Genomic DNA, 17,941 nt, shown 5'->3' on the forward strand with positions numbered 1-17,941 from the left:
CAACTGCAGCAGAGGGGAGGAAGGGATCTCGAATGTAATTTTCCATATTGGAATTTGGCCAGGACAGTGGGATGAATGCTCCAACTTGTCACGTCCAGACTCAGTTCCTGCAACTCTGTATCTACGGGCGGAGCCAGCCACATAGAGAAAGCTCCAGTGGGACCGGATGCAGCAGCCTGGCTGCCTTGCAATATTAGTGGGACAGTCCTGGGCCTAAACAGAAGAAAGAGACTATATAAAAACATCAATGGGAAGAAAAATACAGCTGGGTAAAACCTGTCAGTAGCAATTCTGATAAAACATTTTGTACTTTGTGCTGCCATACATTCACTGATGAATTCCAAATGAATTGGCATAGAAGCAAAACTTATAGGAGAAAAACATACGAATGAAAGGTCTGACAAATATTAGCAAATTCTTTGTCTCTTCAAACACTGAAAGAGACAGAATTGCAGAGTGTGACATTGCAGCTATTTACCACACAGTTAAACACAGCCTTAGTTGGAAAAGCATGGACTATGGCAATAAGCTTGCTTGCGAAATATTCTTGGGATTCCTATGTTAATAAATTGTCTTGTGAAAGAACCAAGACAGAGCTATTAGTGACTAATGTTTTGGTCCCAAAGTCTGTGAGGAATTGTTTATGGGATTTATTGCCCTCACTCCAAAACAGCCTATGTATTTTGCCATAGCAACTGACACCTCAAGTAAAGAGAACAGAAAGATGTTTCTGATGTGCTTGCAATACTTTACCATATCATGTGGTGTTCAGTCAAATTGCTCAATTTTTATGAAGACTATGATGAATCTGCAAGAGGCATTCATTGTGTTATAAAGACCAGCCTAGATAAACACTAGTTTAACATGAATTGTATTACCGGATACTCCGATAATGCAAATATGAACTATGGTAAACACAACTTGGTGTATCAGTTGTTACGTGCTGAAAATGATTGCATTCGAGATGAACTTCCCTATACACATAGCCAATCAATCACTCACATTTGCAAGTATTGTGGGCTATGATTTTATTGAAAATTTACAACCATTTTTCTGTCCCTGCAAAGCTCAGAGAATTCAGGGTTTTTTTGTTGTTGTTGTTGTTGAAATTGAATGGAAAGAAGTATGGTGACATATGAATACAAGTTGGCTATCCCTTAACCCAGCAGTCAACTGACTTTTGAGAAACTGGCCAGCAATTGCAGCCAACTTCAAGTCACTAGGGGAGTCTTGCCCAGTAGCTTAAAAGAAAATGTTCACCAAAGATGGTGAGTATTCCTGCATTTACATGTTTTTTTCCACAATGTGGCTTGTGTCTTCAACTAAATTGGAGGAATCAAAACTATGCGTTATTGATGTGTATATAGATGTCCCATCTTAAGATGAAGATGTTGAACATAAAAAGAGGACTGTCTTCTCTATTCAGAGCCAAACAACTGACGGAAAAACTACTACCACACCAAAAAGTGAAGGTAAAGCAAGACTTCATTAAGTTTTAGGACTTTGCATTTGTACATTAATAATTGGTTCAGGGCCTCTTCTAACAGCATTATGTTTGAAATTGGTCTCCATAAGAAGCTTTGTTTGCCAAACCTTGAGTTGTAAAAGAAGTACTCCGAATGAAGGAAATTATTAACTTGGATCAGCTCTATAAGGAATTCTGCAACAATCAAGATACAATTGAAACATCAAAAAATGATATTTCCAAACTTGCTAGTGAAAATTGAAAGTGTGGAAAAAAACATCTGAAAAACTTGTTTTAAAAATGTGCCATTCGCACTTAGCATACCAGGCTAAACACAGTTGTAGAGAGGATTTCTTCCTTTAATGACGTATAAATGGTCCAACAAATGGAACAGATACAGGATAGATTTAATTAAAAGCAAACTCAAAATTTGCATAAACTTCAGTTAGCCTGCAAAGATTTCGTTTCCAGATCCACACACCAAGGCCAGAAGGTGCTGAGTGCAACGGCAAGTGATAGTCCTGGCCAATGTAGGTGAGTGCAGCTTGTAATCAGTGGGCTTGTCTTCATCTTCAATGCTACAGCAAAAGCAGCAGAAAATCCTGTGGCACCTTATAGACTAACAGACGTTTTGGATCATGAGCTTTCGTGGGTGAATACCCACTTCGCGCAGCTGCCCCACTGAAGTGCTTTAACGAAGACTCTTCTGTGTGGATGAGATCTTCTCCGTCAGCGTAGTTAATCCACCCCTTCCAGAGGTGGTAGCTATATCAGCAGAAGAAGCTCTCCCATTGACTTAGCGCTGTCTACATGGTGTATGTGGTTGGTGTAACTGTGTCCCCCAGGGGGAGCGAGGTTCACACCCCGAGCCAGATAGTTATACCAGCATCGGTCTGTAGCGTACTCCTGGCCCGAATGCAAACTAGACCCCTCCCGTTCCATGGGTCCCCATCCCCACCCCATCTGCACAGCTCTGCCCATGTCGGCCTGCAGCTAGGGCGGGGTGGTGGGTATCACACCTCAGGGAAGAGAGTTGCCGGCCCTTCCACAGCATAAAATGAAAAACAACAACAAAAAAACCCGTCGAGACCCCCAGGCTCTGCAGGGCCCAAGGCGGGAGCCGCGATTCCGCCGAGCGAGGCCTTAAATCTCACGTGATTTTTTTTCTGGCCGGGCTGCAACTAACCTGCCCCGGGCGGCACTGCCCGGCCCCCGCCGCGCGGGCAGGGCGCGTGCAAAACACAGGGCCTGCTCCAGGGTTTTGGCCCAACGCTCTCAGCCCGCTGCGCCGCCCTCCCAGCCCCTGTCCACCCCTTCCCGCTGTACGCCGGCGAGGGCCTTTTTCTCGTCAAGTCTCGCGATATTTGGACCGGCGGCCAGCCGGCCTGGGCAGCGCCATGTTGGCGCCTGGGTAGAGAGGGCTGGGCCCTCCCCTTGACGCCAGGCCGCCCGGATCCCGGAAGCGCTTTACGGCCGCGCCCAGTGCTCTACAGTCCCCCCCACCCCGCCCCCTCGTCTGAGCTCGCGCTGCCTGGAGACCAGTTCCCAGGTCCTCCCGCCGGACCCCGGAGGAGGGGGGCGTCCCGGGCAGCCCCCACCCCTCCCCCGTGTATAGCGAGGGGGAGCCGGGCATGCTGCCGCCGCCGCCCCCCAGCGCACGGTAAGCGGGCGGGGCTGTGCCGGTCGTGGGGTCCCGGGTGCGAAGGGGCGCGAGGGCATCGGTGCCTCGGGGCTGGGGCTTGGCGGGGGAACCGGGGGCCGGGCTGGGGTGACTGTTCCTTGTAGGCTCCGAGCCGCGGGGCGGGGGGGAACTCGCCGCTCCTGTGACGGGCTGGGGAGGGGGCGATGGGTGCGTGGTACCCCCTTCTTCTTTTTCTTCTCCCCCTAGTTTGGACAGCAAAACTTCGGCTCCGTGAGTTTGGGGGCGGCGTGGGGGTTGCCTGGTGATGCCGCGCGGGTCTGTGACTGGGAGGTGGCTTCTTGCGCGGGCCACAACTATTGTCTGGCTGTTTCTGGTGTAAGTCATTGCAGGTGGGAGAGTTGCCGCCGCCTCTTTCCACTCTTCGGCATGCTGACTCTGCAGCCTGCTGCGGGTTTGGCTCTGGCCGTAGAAGGGGTAACAATGGCCTGGTTGTGCTCTGTGCGGACGCCTCTCTCAGAGCTAGACTTGAGCTCCTGCGTGTTGTGTTCTGTAATCAGTCAAACATAGCAGAGGGGCAGACGGACCCTAATTACGCCTAATATAGATACATTGCTGCTGTTTTGAAATTGCTACTTGAGGGTGTGTTTACACTTCCTTCAGACATGACTTGTAATCCCATATCAGCTTTTTCCCCTAGCTAAGATTTTTTTCCCTTTTTTGCTCCTGTTAAATATGCCCAAGAATGACTGTATTTTAAAGTTACAGAAACGTACTGTACGATTCCTTTATCTTTGGAAAAGTGGCATGGCCTACATGTGCCAGGTTTAAAGGTGGTTCTTAATAAAGTAAAGCAAGACACTGTACTAATCTTTCTGTAAGTCTACGTAAAAGTGGCTATGAAGATTATTAAATGATATTGTCAGTTAACATTGTTTGCTAATTGTCTTATAGCCTATTTTAAACTGAGGAATCATTTAAAAATGGTAGTTGCTTTTCTAATTATTACAGTAGGCTATGCAGTGAATATTTGTTGCTGAAGCTTTGTCAGCATAATTTTCTACAATGACTTTCATTTTTCATTTTATATAAACATTAATAGGACAAATCTCACTGCTGATTTATCAACTATCAGTGGAGAATCTTTGATTTTAGCTCTGGCATACAGTATAGCAAAAAAAAAAAAAGGTACAAATTGTCAATTGTTAAAATGCCTTTTTAAAAAAAGTTTATTTTGATAGTTAAACTACTGATTTTTTTTTCTACTTACAGTAGAATAACATGACAAGCTTTCTTTTCCTAAGTAAAACTCCTGAAGTTTCTGTTTGCAAAGCTTCTGTTCATTTTATAAAATGTTATAAACATAGTAGAAAAATGGTGTTAGTATTTCATGTTTTAAGTATCTATATTATAAAGTGAAACTATAGCTTTTACTTGTAAAATAAAAATTCTCCCTCTCTCCTGTTCATGTCATTTTATATTCTGCAGGTTAAGTTGTGAATTGAACTTGTGATAGTGAGGTTGCACGCATGGTGCACTACTATTCTGTTTACTGTGCATTACCAAGGGATCCTTGCTGCCTTGTATAATAGTGAGGTGGCTTATAAGCAAAAATAACTATTGACTTGACTGAAGCTGGGTCATTACAGCAGAATGAGAATGGCCACTGTGAAATGTCACACTGCCTAACTCAGGTGTTAGGCTGTGTCTACACTACCGTGGTAAGTTGACCTACATTTCACAACTTCAGCTATGTGAATAACGTAGCTGGAGTCAACTTAGGTCGAGTTACCGCAGGGTCTGCACTGTCTGGTCGACTTACCTTACTCTTCTCGTTGGGGGTAGAGTATAGGGTTCGACTGGAGAGCGATCTGCTGTTGATTTGGCAGGTCTTCACTAGACCCGCTAAATTGACTACCAGTGGATCGATCTCAGTGTTGATCCTGGATGTAGTGTAAATGTAGCCTTATTGTATTAACAGCTGAGAGTTCTGTTAACTGGGGCCTATGCCCCTATCAAGCCAGTCAGCTTGAGTTAGTGTTTTTTTGTGGTGTTGGGACTTGAGTTAGGGACAACACTAAATTTACAACTCAAGTAAACTCTGCAGTGAAGACAAGCCCTGAGGCTATGGGTTTGCAAATAAGATGAAAAAGATGCTGAAGGAGCTCTTGAAGTAGGAGACATTGAAAAGTCTTGATAGCCTAAATTGTATAGCTAAAAGTGATTTTATCAGACTGGCACTTTGTCTTAGGTGTTGATAAACTTGTCCATGCTTATTGATCTAGAAAGTCTCCTAAAAAGCAGGTTTCTTAGGCCATGACTACACTGGCGCTTTACAGCGCTGCAACTTTTGCTCTCAGGGGTGTGAAAAAAACACCCCCCTGAGCGCTGCAAGATACAGCGCTGTAAAGCCTCAGTGTAAACAGTGCCGCAGCACTGGGAGCGCGGCTCCCAGTGCTGCAAGCTACACCGTAGAGGATGTGGAGTACGTGCAGTGCTGGGCTGGCGCTGTGACCACATTTGCACTTCAAAGCGCTGCCGCAGCAGCGCTTTGAAGTTTCAAGTGTAGCCATACCCATAATTTAGTTGAACTGCAACAAAACTTCATATTGGGGTATTTTATCACAGGTGGTCTTGGCAAAGAATTTTCAGTATCCAAGAAAAGTAGTGTATTATAATGGTAGACGGTATTGGAGAAATTGTTAATGAAGACAGGTTCTGATATGTTTCTAGTTCAGGCTGTTAATTTACTGAATATGATGCAGGACTTAATAGGTGAAGTTCTGTAGCCTGTGTTATGCAGGAGGTCATATATAGGTAATCATAATGGTCTCTCTCGGCCTAAAAATCTATCAGTATTAAGTTGAAGTATGCATAGAAAGTCTTTTTATGCCTCAGTTGTTTTTTCAAACCTATAACACGGTTCTAATCTGAAAACAATTTCATAAAAGTAGCAAGTAGTGTTTTGTTTCTGTGATTCTATTATATTTTTCTCAATTTACAAATAAGTTTTTTCCCGTAAGCAGCAACTTGTCTTGGAATCTAGCACGATTCCTTTCTTGCTTTTGCATTATCATAGATAATAAAGATTCTGCAGACCAAATGATATTTTCAATATTGCCTCCGCTAACCCTGTAGCTTTAAGTGGACTTGTTTAGGATGTAACTGAGATCCATGAGTTCAAGACAGCTGCCCCAATCCTGCAGAGATTTACACTTGTACTTAACCTGAAGTAGGTTAAGTAGCCTCCTTATAGTCTGGCCTGCTGAAACTATATTTCTGGTGGCGATACATCATCCAGATACAAACCAGTCAGGTTTTTGAGTCCTGTAGTGTGTTGTTAGGACTTGTCAGTGTCATCTTATGCCCCCTTTGATTTGGAAACACAATCAATAATAAACATGAACCTCCTAATACCATCTTTACTGAGAAAAAGTTGAGAATAAAACTTGTACTTGTAACCAGTACATCTCTAAGTTGGGTAACACTGAGGTTTTTTAAAAAAAAGTTTTTACTTTTACAGCAACCAACAGTCAAACGACTAATTCAATGTTTGCTATACTTAGTACATTTTTTTTGAAATGTACTAAGTTTTAGTGAATGTCCAAAACTAATGAGTGTAATATAGTTCCAAACTTAATAAAATTTGGGTATGGTAAATGGGTTGTGTACACTTTCTCATGCTTTACCATAGTTGAGTCTAGTGACCTTTTTACTTTCAGAAACATCTTTCCAAAAATGTAAGATGAGCTTTAATTAATATTAAGAATCTGGAATAATTTCTTGTTGTAGTTGAACCAGGTAATGTGTCCAACTTGAATATATCAAGAAAGACATAGATTTTTGTCAAATAATCCAATAAAACATACATAATGGAGAATAAACCCTATGGAGAGGTTTCCTTTTTGTGTATCAGAGCCTCCATATTATCTTTTTCTTGGGCACCTTTTGAACTTTTTGTTGGGGGTAACGACCCAAATGTATAAAACAAAAATGTCTGCCAATGTTTGTGGGTTTGCAGTTATATTCCCCTCCCCCCCGCCCTTTGGTGTGTGGAAGGCTCACAAAAACCAAGTGGGCAATTATACAGCGGAAGAAGTAAAGTTGCCTAGGTCAGTGTAACCAAACTAATATTGGATGTTTATTTTCAGCAACAAATAGTAGCAAAAAATTAGAGGCTAGTTACTTTTTTTCAGTTGAAGGTGCCCTTTTAATGGCTGTGTAAGACATATCTTCTGCATGCTCCACATTTTAAAAACAATATATATTTGTGCTATCTGTCTGCATCAAGAATATGGGAAATGAGGCTTTCTTGTGAAAGACTGATGATAATCATTTTGCTGAGATTGCATGCAAATAGATGTCAAATGCCAATTCATATGTGTGAGGGATTACAGCTAAATGAGGAGAGAGTTAGACAAAATAAAAATCCCTCCTGGAGGCTGGGGCAGAAATTTATTTGACTGTCAGAAGTGCTTTCTCAAAATTATTTTCAGAACAAGATCCTCAATAGATTCTACTGAACCTCAGATAATTTATTTAAAGCAGGTCTTGCAAAGGAGAGCAAATGCTGAAGATGCCAGCAACTGTCTGCAAATTTGTCACATACCTGTCCTAAATTGAATAAATTATAGCCTGACATACATGCAGAAACCTCTGTGGTATTGAATGTCCTGTTCTGTCTACTTCATGAAGAATAAGCAGGCATCTTGGCTGTAGCCTCATTCTACTATCAATCAATACTTAGAAGATGGGGTTCTGATGTTAACATTTTAATGCAGTGCCTCTCAATCTTTCTAGACTACCGTACCCCATTCAGGCATCTTATTTGCCTTACGTACCCCCAAATTACACCTCACTTAAGCCTGCTCTACATTGGAAGGGGAGGGGGATCGATCTAAGATATGCAACTTCAGCTCCGAGAATAGCATAGCTGAAGTTAATAAATGTTAGACTGACTTACTTCGTGTCCTTGTGGTGCGGGATTGACGGTTGCCACTCCCTCTGTCGACTCCGCTTCCGCCTCTCGCCTTGGTGGAGTTTCGAAGTCGACAGGGAGCATGTTTGGGGATCGATGTATCGGGTCTAGATGAGATGCGATACATCGATCCTCGATAAATCGATCACTACCCACGGATCCGGTGGGTAGTGTAGACATACCTTAAAAACTACTTGCTTGTACAATTAGACATAAAAATACAAGTGTCACAGCACACTGTTACTGAAAAACTGCTTACTTTCTAATTGTTGCTACAGAATTATAAAATCAATTGGAATATAAATATTATACTTACATTTCAGTGTATAGTATATAGAGCATTATAAGCAAGTGATGGCATGAAATTTTAGTTTGTACTGGATTTGCTAGTTCTTTTTATGTTGCCTGTGGTAAAACTAAGCATATGTGTAGATGAGTTGATGTACCCCCCGGAAGACTTCTGAGAACCCCCAAGTGTACATGTACTTCTGGTTGAAAACCACTGTTTTAATGTCTACCAGGCACTTTGATTTCAGAAGTTTGCCACTTGAAAGACTGAAAGAAATAAGCTAAAGTTGAAGAGTGCATAGATACTCTGGATAAAGAAGAAATGTATGATGCTGGTATAGGTATTATAATCCAAAATTTTTGTAACACTGGGTCTTTAAGGAAAAAAGAAAGATTAGTGTTTTATCTTTTTCCTTGATCCTGTCTCCTCCTGTACATGTGTTAGACCTGATAGATCCCACTACATATATCTGCTCTTCTGTTTACTGAATGTTTTAATTGACCTAGATCCAACAGGTGAGCAGACCTTTTCCAAAATTTACAACAAGTTTTTAAAAACGATAGAATTAGTGCAGTAAAGTTCAATTGCTTGCAAATATAATTTGCATAGTTAGTAGACTTCATAAAATCGTGTCTCAGGTTTTACCAAATAAGTTGATCCAACAAGCTGGGATTTTTTTTTTTAACCCTTATGTACTGTCTTACAATGACCAACATAACACTGTAATTATAATTCAGTAAATCATATAAAAATGTAAGATTGGTTGTGTGACAATGAGAAGATTCTTAGAGCACTTTATTAAAAACCTGAATTATGATTGTTGTGGACTTTGCTATCCATATTCTTAGTTGCTGTAGGGTTTAGATGCCTGGGAAGTGGCAGTAGACTGTTGACAGGAAAGTGGCAAAAGAAATCAGGTTTTTCTTTTTATGAATGCAGTCCAGGGGAAAAAAAACTCCTGCAGCAATTTTTATATGCTTTCTATATTTTTTGCACTTCCCCTCCTGTTAAAATAAACACGTAGGCTTCAATCTGCCTATCTTTGTCTCTAATCCACTCTGTTAAGTTTTTATTCTTCCTTTGCTTTGAATACCTTGTTTCCCACTCATTATGTGTGTTTAGAGACATGTCCTAAAGACAGAGGTTTTATCAGTCCTGATAAAATGCTGTGGAATAAAATGGCTCACGCTCCAGTTGTTTTATTCTTTATTTACTTTTTTATAATATATGATCCAGGAAAAAACATGAAAACTGTAAAATATGTGGATTTGTTTTCATTATGCTAAGAAATATTAATCCCCAATAGTATGAACATGTATTAAAAAGAAACTTCTGGTCATTTCCCTTTTTTGTACAGTGGTTGTGATAACTGTGTTAGGTGAGTGGCAGACACCACTGATTTGATCGACTTAATATATCCTCTCTACACGCATGCACATTGTACATCATTTGAAGGCTTATTGTGTCGTCTTCAAGATAAGGTGTGATGTGGAGCAGTCAAATGGTGCCATTATCCTAGAAACAGGGATAACCAATGATACCATCAGCACGTTAAAATGACCACTTTGGAATATGTGCATTCAAGACATAAAATTGGATTTCTTTGTGGCCTCAAAGCATCACAACAACCCACTGGTAAAACAAAATATAAGTTTGTACAGGTATCACTGAAATGTAATAGGGCTGGTGGTATTTCTAATTGTCATCATTATCATAACTAGGGCCCTTCCAAATTTATGACCATGAAAACCACATCAGACCCTGAAATCTGGTCTCTTTCACTCTATACTATACAGATTTCATGGAGACCAGTGTTTCTCAAATTGAGGTTCCTGACCCTGTGTGTGTGTGGGAGGGTGTCACAAGGTTATTTTAGAGGGGTTGCAGTATTGCCATCCTTACTTCTGCGCTCCACCAGCAGCAACACAGAAGTAAGGGTGGCAATACTATATCATGCCACCCTTTACTTCTGTGCTGCTGCCCTTGGAGCTGGGCAACCGGAGAATGGCAGCTGCTGACTGAGGGCCCAGCTCTGCAGGCAGCAGCGCAGAAGTGAGAATGGCAATATCATACTATGCCATCCTTACTTCTCCGCTAGTGCTGATGGTGACTCTGCCTTCAGAGCTGGGCTCCCAGCAGGGTGGATTTGATTTAAAACACTAGTCAGGAAGACTTGATTTAATCATAGATTCCTATATAAAAGTGCATTCTTGTTGGTTGTTCTAACCCAGAGGTCAGCAACCTTTCAAAAGTGGTGTGCCAAGTTCACTGTAATTAAGGTTTTGTGTGCTAGTAATACATTTTAATGGTTGTAGAAGGTCTCTCTCTATGTCTATATTATGTAAATAAACTATTGTTGTATTGAAAGTAAATAAGGTTTTTAAAATGTTTAAGAAGGTTCATTTAAAATAAAATTAAAATGCAGATCTTATCAATTTAATGTGATCCTTGTCTGGGGTTCCAGCCACCAGCCCCACTCAGTGCGCTGGAACCCCAGACAAGGATCCCAGGCCCTGCTAAGCCCACTGCCGGTCTGGGGTTCTGTCCACCAACTCCTGCCAGCCGGGATCCTGGCCGCCGGCACTGCTCAGCCCGTTACCAGCCTGAGGTTCTGCTCACACAGGCCGGCAGGAGGCTGAGCGGGGCCGACAGCTGGAACCCTAGACCAGCAGCAGGTTGAGTGCTGCTGGCACCCTGCTGAGAGCTACCGGCATCTCAGACTGGCAGCGGACTGAGCTGCTCAGCCCACTGCTGGCTGAGTGAATGGAACCTCAGGCTGGCAGCAGGTTGAGTGACTCAGCCCGCTGCCACTCTGGTGTTCCAGCCGCCGGCTCCTGCCAGCCGGGGTCTCAGCTGCCGGCCTGCTCAGCCTGCTGCCAGCCTGGGGTTCCTTGGGGGTCCCCAGGCCAGCATCGGGTGCTGAGTGGGGACGGCGACCAGGACCCTGGCTGGCAACGGGGCAGCAGCTGGAACCCCAGAGCGGCGGTGGGCTAGCCGCTCAGCCTGCCGCTGAGTGCCATCAAAAATCGGCTCGCGTGCCACCTTTGGCATGCATGCTGTAGTTTGCCAACCCCTGTTACAACCTTAATACATATTCTTCACAACTCAGATAGATGTAGGTTTTCATTTTTAAGGGTACCCACTATATATATTTTTAAGTGATTTATTTTGAAAACTTTTCAGATTAGTTTTACAGCTATATCAGAAAATGAATGAATGTTTGTTTGATTATTTCATTTACCAAAGGTAATTGAAGCAGATATTTCTGAAGTCATTGTGAGGTGAACTATCTACAGTTCAACAGGTTAATCATTAATATTTGGAGGATTTTCTTGCCATGGTGTATTAGGAGGAGACCATCACCAGACAGACATTTAAATTGTTTTATTTAACTAAACCAAATATTATATATTCTGGATTTTTTTCTTCACAGCAAACATATAATATTTTAATAAAACAAGTATATGAATTTTTGAATTTATTTCAAGTCTTTAAAATCTGGTTTGTTTTTGTTAAGATTGTTTGTTTGTTTTTAATTAAAATAGTCTTCTTTTTTTTTTTTTTAATATTTCATTTAACTACATCAGCCAGGTCAACATGAGAAACTTAAAATATTGGCTTCTGCTGCGAACTCAGTTGTCTTCACCTTCATTTTTCTGTTTGTTCATAATCTGGAAAAGAAAAACTAGCTTTCCTGCTTTTTCAGGTCCCAAACAATTTCTCAGTTTGGAATGAATTAGTCTAAAGGAAGAAAATATGCTTTCTACACCGACAGAAGAAGCTACTGCTGTTAAGTGAGATTATCACTTCAACAGTCTCCGAATTCAAATGCTTAAGTGACTTTCACCAGTTCACTGGTGTGACTTTCTTTAAAACATCATCAGCAAACATATATTTCTTGAATGGTTCACCCTTAGCTCTGAAGTGTATTAGAGTTGGCATTATGGAGGGATGATTGCTGGATGTCCATGTCGTAGCCAACTCCTCTTCTTCAGCAGTTAAGGTTTGACGCTAGTACCGAGTATTGAGAATATTTGCAAGAAAATGAGATAGAGATAGTGCTTGTCCCATTTTTTTTAATGCTTGTAATTTAACTCTGTCGTTGCATATTTCTCTTTTTAAGATCTCCCTGAGTTCTTTCCAGTTTTCAACAGCATCAGCAATAAAACAGCTATTTCCCTGCATTTTGTTCAAGGCTACAGAAATAGGCTTCAGGGTACTCAGCATGTGTTCAACATTTCTCTTCAGACCAATGTTCAGAACTTTGGCTGTGACAGTTCCATACATTTTTTCACGATTTTGTTCACAAACTGTCGTCAGATTAGGCCAGTTCCTCATCTGGTGCTCAAAACAGTCCACTACTGAGTTCAATCACATGTCTTGTGGGAGAGTTAACTTGGTTCGTCCCACTTTTTTTTCAGAACAGCTGTTGTAAAGTGATTGTTACGAAAGTATTTTGCAATTTCAACATTATTAGTCTTTATGTCTGGAACACTGAAGTCTTTGGCTAGGAGGTGCATCAAATGAGCACTGCAACCATATATTATTAGCTTGGGACTCTCTTCTAAATAATTTCTTCTCATCTTGGATATATTTGCAGTGTTGTTTGTGACCAAGCTGCATGCTAGACATTTGAATTTTTAACAGTTTGTTATAGCTTTTACTGCTGCCACTTGTAAGTATTCTCTTGTGTATGCATTTCCTGATGTATCAATTGTTTCTGTAAGTATGACATTCCCTTCTTCTGTTGTTACACAAGCACATACAACAGGATCATTGTGGACATTGCTCCACCCATCAGGACTCAAGTTAACAATTTTACCCTCTAGACCTTTTGCACACTGCTCAATTTCTCTTTCATACACTTTATCCAGCAATTTGGCTGTGACATCTGCCTGTTGGCTGGATTGTATCCTGGTCTTAATGACTAAACCATGTTAATGAAATGTGGGTTCTCAATCATATGGAAAGCAGAGTTTGTTGCATAAACAAACTGGGCAGTTTTTTCATGAATGATCTCTTTTTGTAATCTTGCTGGTTCTTAAAACAAACGTATCTATCATTGTTTCTGAATGATGATGATGATTTTTTTTTCTGTTGATATACTGTGGCTATGTGACATACATGATACTGAAACACTATAATTGGCAGATGACTCTGAAACTATAGAAGATGATGCTGATCTTGAAGGTGGATAGTCTTCAGAATCCTGTAGAGGATGGATTCTCCCAAACAAAATAAGTCAATATAGTTATTTAATTATTATTACCATACTGCTCATTTGGTATTACTCATTGTATTCACTGACACTCAGTACTACTTCAAAGGTGAATTTGTAAAAGGAAGATCTGCCTATTTCAGCTATGTATTTTTATCACAACTGCATCTGAAATGATAGTACACCTTTACCTCGATATAATGCGACCCGATATAACACACATTCGGATATAACGTGGTAAAGCAATGCTTCGGGGGGGCAGGGCCGCACACTCCAGTGGATCAAAGCAAGTTAGATATAACGCTGTTTCACCTATAACGCGATAAGATTTTTTTTTGGCTCCCAAGGACAGCATTATGTAGAGGTAGAGGTGTACCATAGAGTAACAACTACATTTTTTGCTCAAACATGAGAATTCAAGATTAGTCCAGAAGGAAGACAGGCAGTCTTTATGAAAGAAGTATGAAATAAAAAAGTTTAGCAACCTGAAGATCCTGCGTGTTCAGACATGTTCCTTTCATTATCTTCAACACAGCTTCCTCCTGAGAAGGAACACTTCTCATGATGTTGTTTCATTCAGGCAACTATGCCTTGCGTTTCTTTGTTGCACTGATTGCGTTTTGCACACATGCTTGTCCAGTTCTATTCCACCCCCCCAACAATCTACTATTCATTGAACTTTTTGAAACGCTGCAGTTTTAAAGAGGTAAGGGATTGACTCTGTCCCTCTGCTAATTTGTGTATACAATAGGGTTGAGGTCTGTTTCTCACCTCTGTATATTTATTTATTTATTTTTAAAAACATTTTTGTTGTTAACAAGCATGTTATCTCTGAAGACACAAATCCTCAGTATGAGAACTGCAAAACTAAGCATCTCTGATGGTATCGTCTAGACTGAGCACTGAGTCCCATTGGGCAGATAGAAAGATTACTTTGGTTAATCTATACAGAAGCCCCTGGAACCCCATAAAGTGGGTCCCCAATCCATGAACTATTGGAACTCTCAACTTTTCTTAAACATTACATGAATATATTGTCTCATACTATAGAATTAGAATTTATAATACCTATTCCATGATGAGATATCTCTGAGCTATAATGTATCTTATCTAAAACTATCTTTAGATAGGTTTTTTCCTGAGGAAGTATTTTATCAAAAAAATTTGATTTAAATAAAAAAATCTGATTTTTTTTTTTAAATCGTTGATTTTTATCCATCCTGGTCTGTTCAGAAAATGAACACTGAGACCCAACTTATATGGCAACATCTCTCTGTGTGCATGGGGGATGTACTGAATTATGTGGCATAATTAAGTAATAATTTCAATAATTTTCAGTTATACAGAAATATTTCTAAAATATTTGAAGGTGGAAGTTAGTCTGGAAAGTGTATTTTACTGATTACTTGTCTATTGGAATTTGCGACTTCAGATTTGATAGTCTGCATATCTTAATTGTCTGATAACCTAGTGGTGTTTACAGTATTAACAGTAAACATGTACTGTACAAAATATTTGATGCTTTATATTATTTTCAGTAAGCGTTCTAAAGATAGTTTTATAGAGTATATCAGGGATCGGCAACCTTTGGCCCATGGCCTGCCAGGGTAAGCCACCTGATGGGCTGGGCTGGTTTGTTTACCTGCCGCACCAGCAGGTTCGGCTGATCGCGGCTCTCACTGGCCACAGTTCGCTGTCTCAGGCCAAGAGGGGTGGCGGGGGGCGGCGGCCAGCACATCCCTGGGTTCATGCTGCTTCCCGCCGCCCCCCTTGGCCTGGAGTGGCTTACCCTGGCGGGCAGCAGGCCAAAGGTTGCCGATCCCTGGAGTATATTATTGAGAGATGTTACTGCAGTTCCTTACTGGTATTTATCCAAGGTTTCTAGATATGTAAGTTTAAATTTATTAACAAATGGGAAGTTGGCAGAGTTATGAAAAGCATGATAGGGAAATGTTTAATTTTATACATCTTACTAAATATTACAGTTGTGGAAAAATTAGGAAAACATTAAGCATTTGTTGGCTGCACACATTTGCTTCTCCGTTTTATGAAATAACTTACTTCCATGTAGCTGAGTTGGATGTGGCATTCCTTGTTATAGGCAGTAGTGCTGATGGAATCCTAACCATCTGCAGTGGATAACCTTCTGGTGGTACTTTTTCATCATCAGTCTGGTTAATCAAAAGATACAGATGTGTGTATAACTGCAGCTGTGCCATGTTTCAGACCCTTCGGGGTCCACTGTGGGGATGTTGTGACATCAAGTTTGCTGCAAAATTGTCGATCTAAAGAGCCACAGTTATACCAACTCCATTGTATGGAAGTGAAACGTGGAAGGATGAAGAACACTTCATGTTTCTGATTCTTGTCATCTTCGTCAGCTGTTGCATATCAAGAACGAGATCAAAAATGAGATAGTTGAAGTCAAGTCCAGCAACCGCCTCCATCAGCACTTGTTTAGTTTCAATGGCTTTCTTGATATGGATACACTAATAGAACAGAAGATCAACAAATTCTGAAGTGTGTACACCAGTAAATGCTCCTATGTGACCAGTAATTGCATAGGTGTCAAAATCTTTAGTGGCAAGGCAAGATTGTCAGTGATGGACATAAACTGAATATACAATCAGACCACCTCAAGCACCTTGCCAGAGAGTGATCCAGGTGGAGCTCAGTTTGTGAGAATGTGTCCCTTTGGGATTTGCCATGATGATGGATTCCCTAAATTTGTGAGAAGTTTTATTAAAATTTACAGCATGTTGCATACAATTTAAGTTTAGATATTTGCGGTAATTATCGTTCATAATGGAGTGTGCTAATTATTGCCAGATTTGACATGTGCAATATAGTGCTTAACAAAAGATACAAATAAGAAATATGGCTTTTGTCAACACTGTAGTTCAGAATATGAAACTGTGACTTAAGCTAAATGACCACTTATTTAATTGTGGACTCTTTTGGTTCTCATGCTCAGTTATTCTTAGAAGTTGTTAATGTAAACATCAGAAGGAAAAACTTTAATGCCTGTTTGGAAAACTGCAGTCTTTTGGACAATGACAGCACTTGGAATATATTTGATTGTTTTGTTTGTTTTGAAAACTGTGTAGCAAATTGCTCTTCTAATCAGAATAAATGCTTTAGAACCAGAGAAGAAATGAAGGCCCTGCTCCTGCAATCTTATTCTTCTGGGCAGATCCTGGCATCCATGCTGAGCACCACTAATGTCAATATGGGCTGAGTGAGTAAGCATCTGCACACATGGATCTTGATTGAAGGATCAAGGCCTCATTGAATTTTTTTTCTTTTCATAGCATCCATGTGAAAAATGTTTTTACTAGGGCTGTCAAGCGATTAAAATAATGAATTCCATTTAATTGCATGATTAACGATAATAGAGTACATTTAAATATTTTAAGATGTTTTCTACATTTTCAAATATATTGATTTCAATAATAACACAGAATACAAAGTGTACAGTGCGCACTTTATATTTTATTACAAATGTTTGCACTATAAAAAATAAAAATACCGTATATACTCATTCATAAGCTGATTATTTTTGGTAAAAAAAGTCATGCATCAAAGAACGGGCGGCAGCTTATAAACAGGTCTACACCAAAAATTGATGATTTTAAGCTCTATGAAATCATTGAATTGAATATCTAATACATTGCCATTTTGTTTACCTGGAGCTTCTGCAGGCATGGAGGCCCTCAGCTCCCTGTGGCCGCGGTTTCCTGTTCCCAGCCAGTGGGCCACTTCCCACACCTCCCATTGGCTGGGAACAGCGAACCTCGGCCACAGGGAGCTGAGGGCCTCCATGCCTGCAGATGCTCCAGGCAAACAACGTCCTACCAGTGGCTTACCCTGATGGGCAGGGAGCCAAAGTTTGCCAGCCCCTGAAATATAGGGTTGGCTTATGAAAGGGTCATACATTTTTTGCTCTTTTTACCTAACCATCTTGGAGGTCGGCTTATAAACGAACGGGCTAGTGAACAAATATATACGGCAGTATTTTTCAATTCACTTAATACAAGTACTGTAGTGTAATCTCTTTATCATGAAAGTTGAACTTACAAATGTGGATTTGGGAACAGAAAAATAACTGCATTCAAAAATAAAACAATGTGAAAATTTAGAGCCTACAAGTCCACTCAGTCCTACTTCTTGTTCAGCCAATCGGTAAGACAAATTTGTTTATATTTGCAGGAGATAAAGCTGCCTGCTTCTTGTTTATGAAGTTACCTGAAAGTGAGAACAGGCATTATCAAGGCACTGTTATAGCCAGCGTCGCAAGATATTTATGTGCCAGATGCTCTAAAGTTTTTGAGTGCAGTTATGTAACAACAAAA

At 40.8% G+C, this 17,941-nt stretch overlaps 1 protein-coding gene across 6 annotated transcripts in view; it reads left to right on the forward strand.

Moving 5' to 3' along the window:
* Positions 1 to 2,946: 2,946 nt before the first annotated feature.
* The window catches only part of TAB3 (TGF-beta activated kinase 1 (MAP3K7) binding protein 3), a 67,670-nt gene continuing 52,675 nt past the window's right edge, over positions 2,947 to 17,941 (forward strand). For 5 of the 6 annotated variants that reach the window (XM_032777797.2, XM_032777799.2, XM_032777801.2 and 2 more), the window contains exon 1: positions 2,947 to 3,125. The gene's annotated coding sequence lies outside the window, so the exon portion shown is untranslated. Of the gene's footprint in view, positions 3,126 to 16,730; positions 16,828 to 17,941 lie in introns of those variants that run through there. The other variant, XM_075059778.1, reaches the window with a different exon arrangement.

Source organism: Chelonoidis abingdonii, chromosome 1, assembly GCF_003597395.2.
Source record: "Chelonoidis abingdonii isolate Lonesome George chromosome 1, CheloAbing_2.0, whole genome shotgun sequence".
In the NCBI taxonomy this organism is placed as follows: Eukaryota; Metazoa; Chordata; order Testudines; family Testudinidae; genus Chelonoidis; species Chelonoidis abingdonii.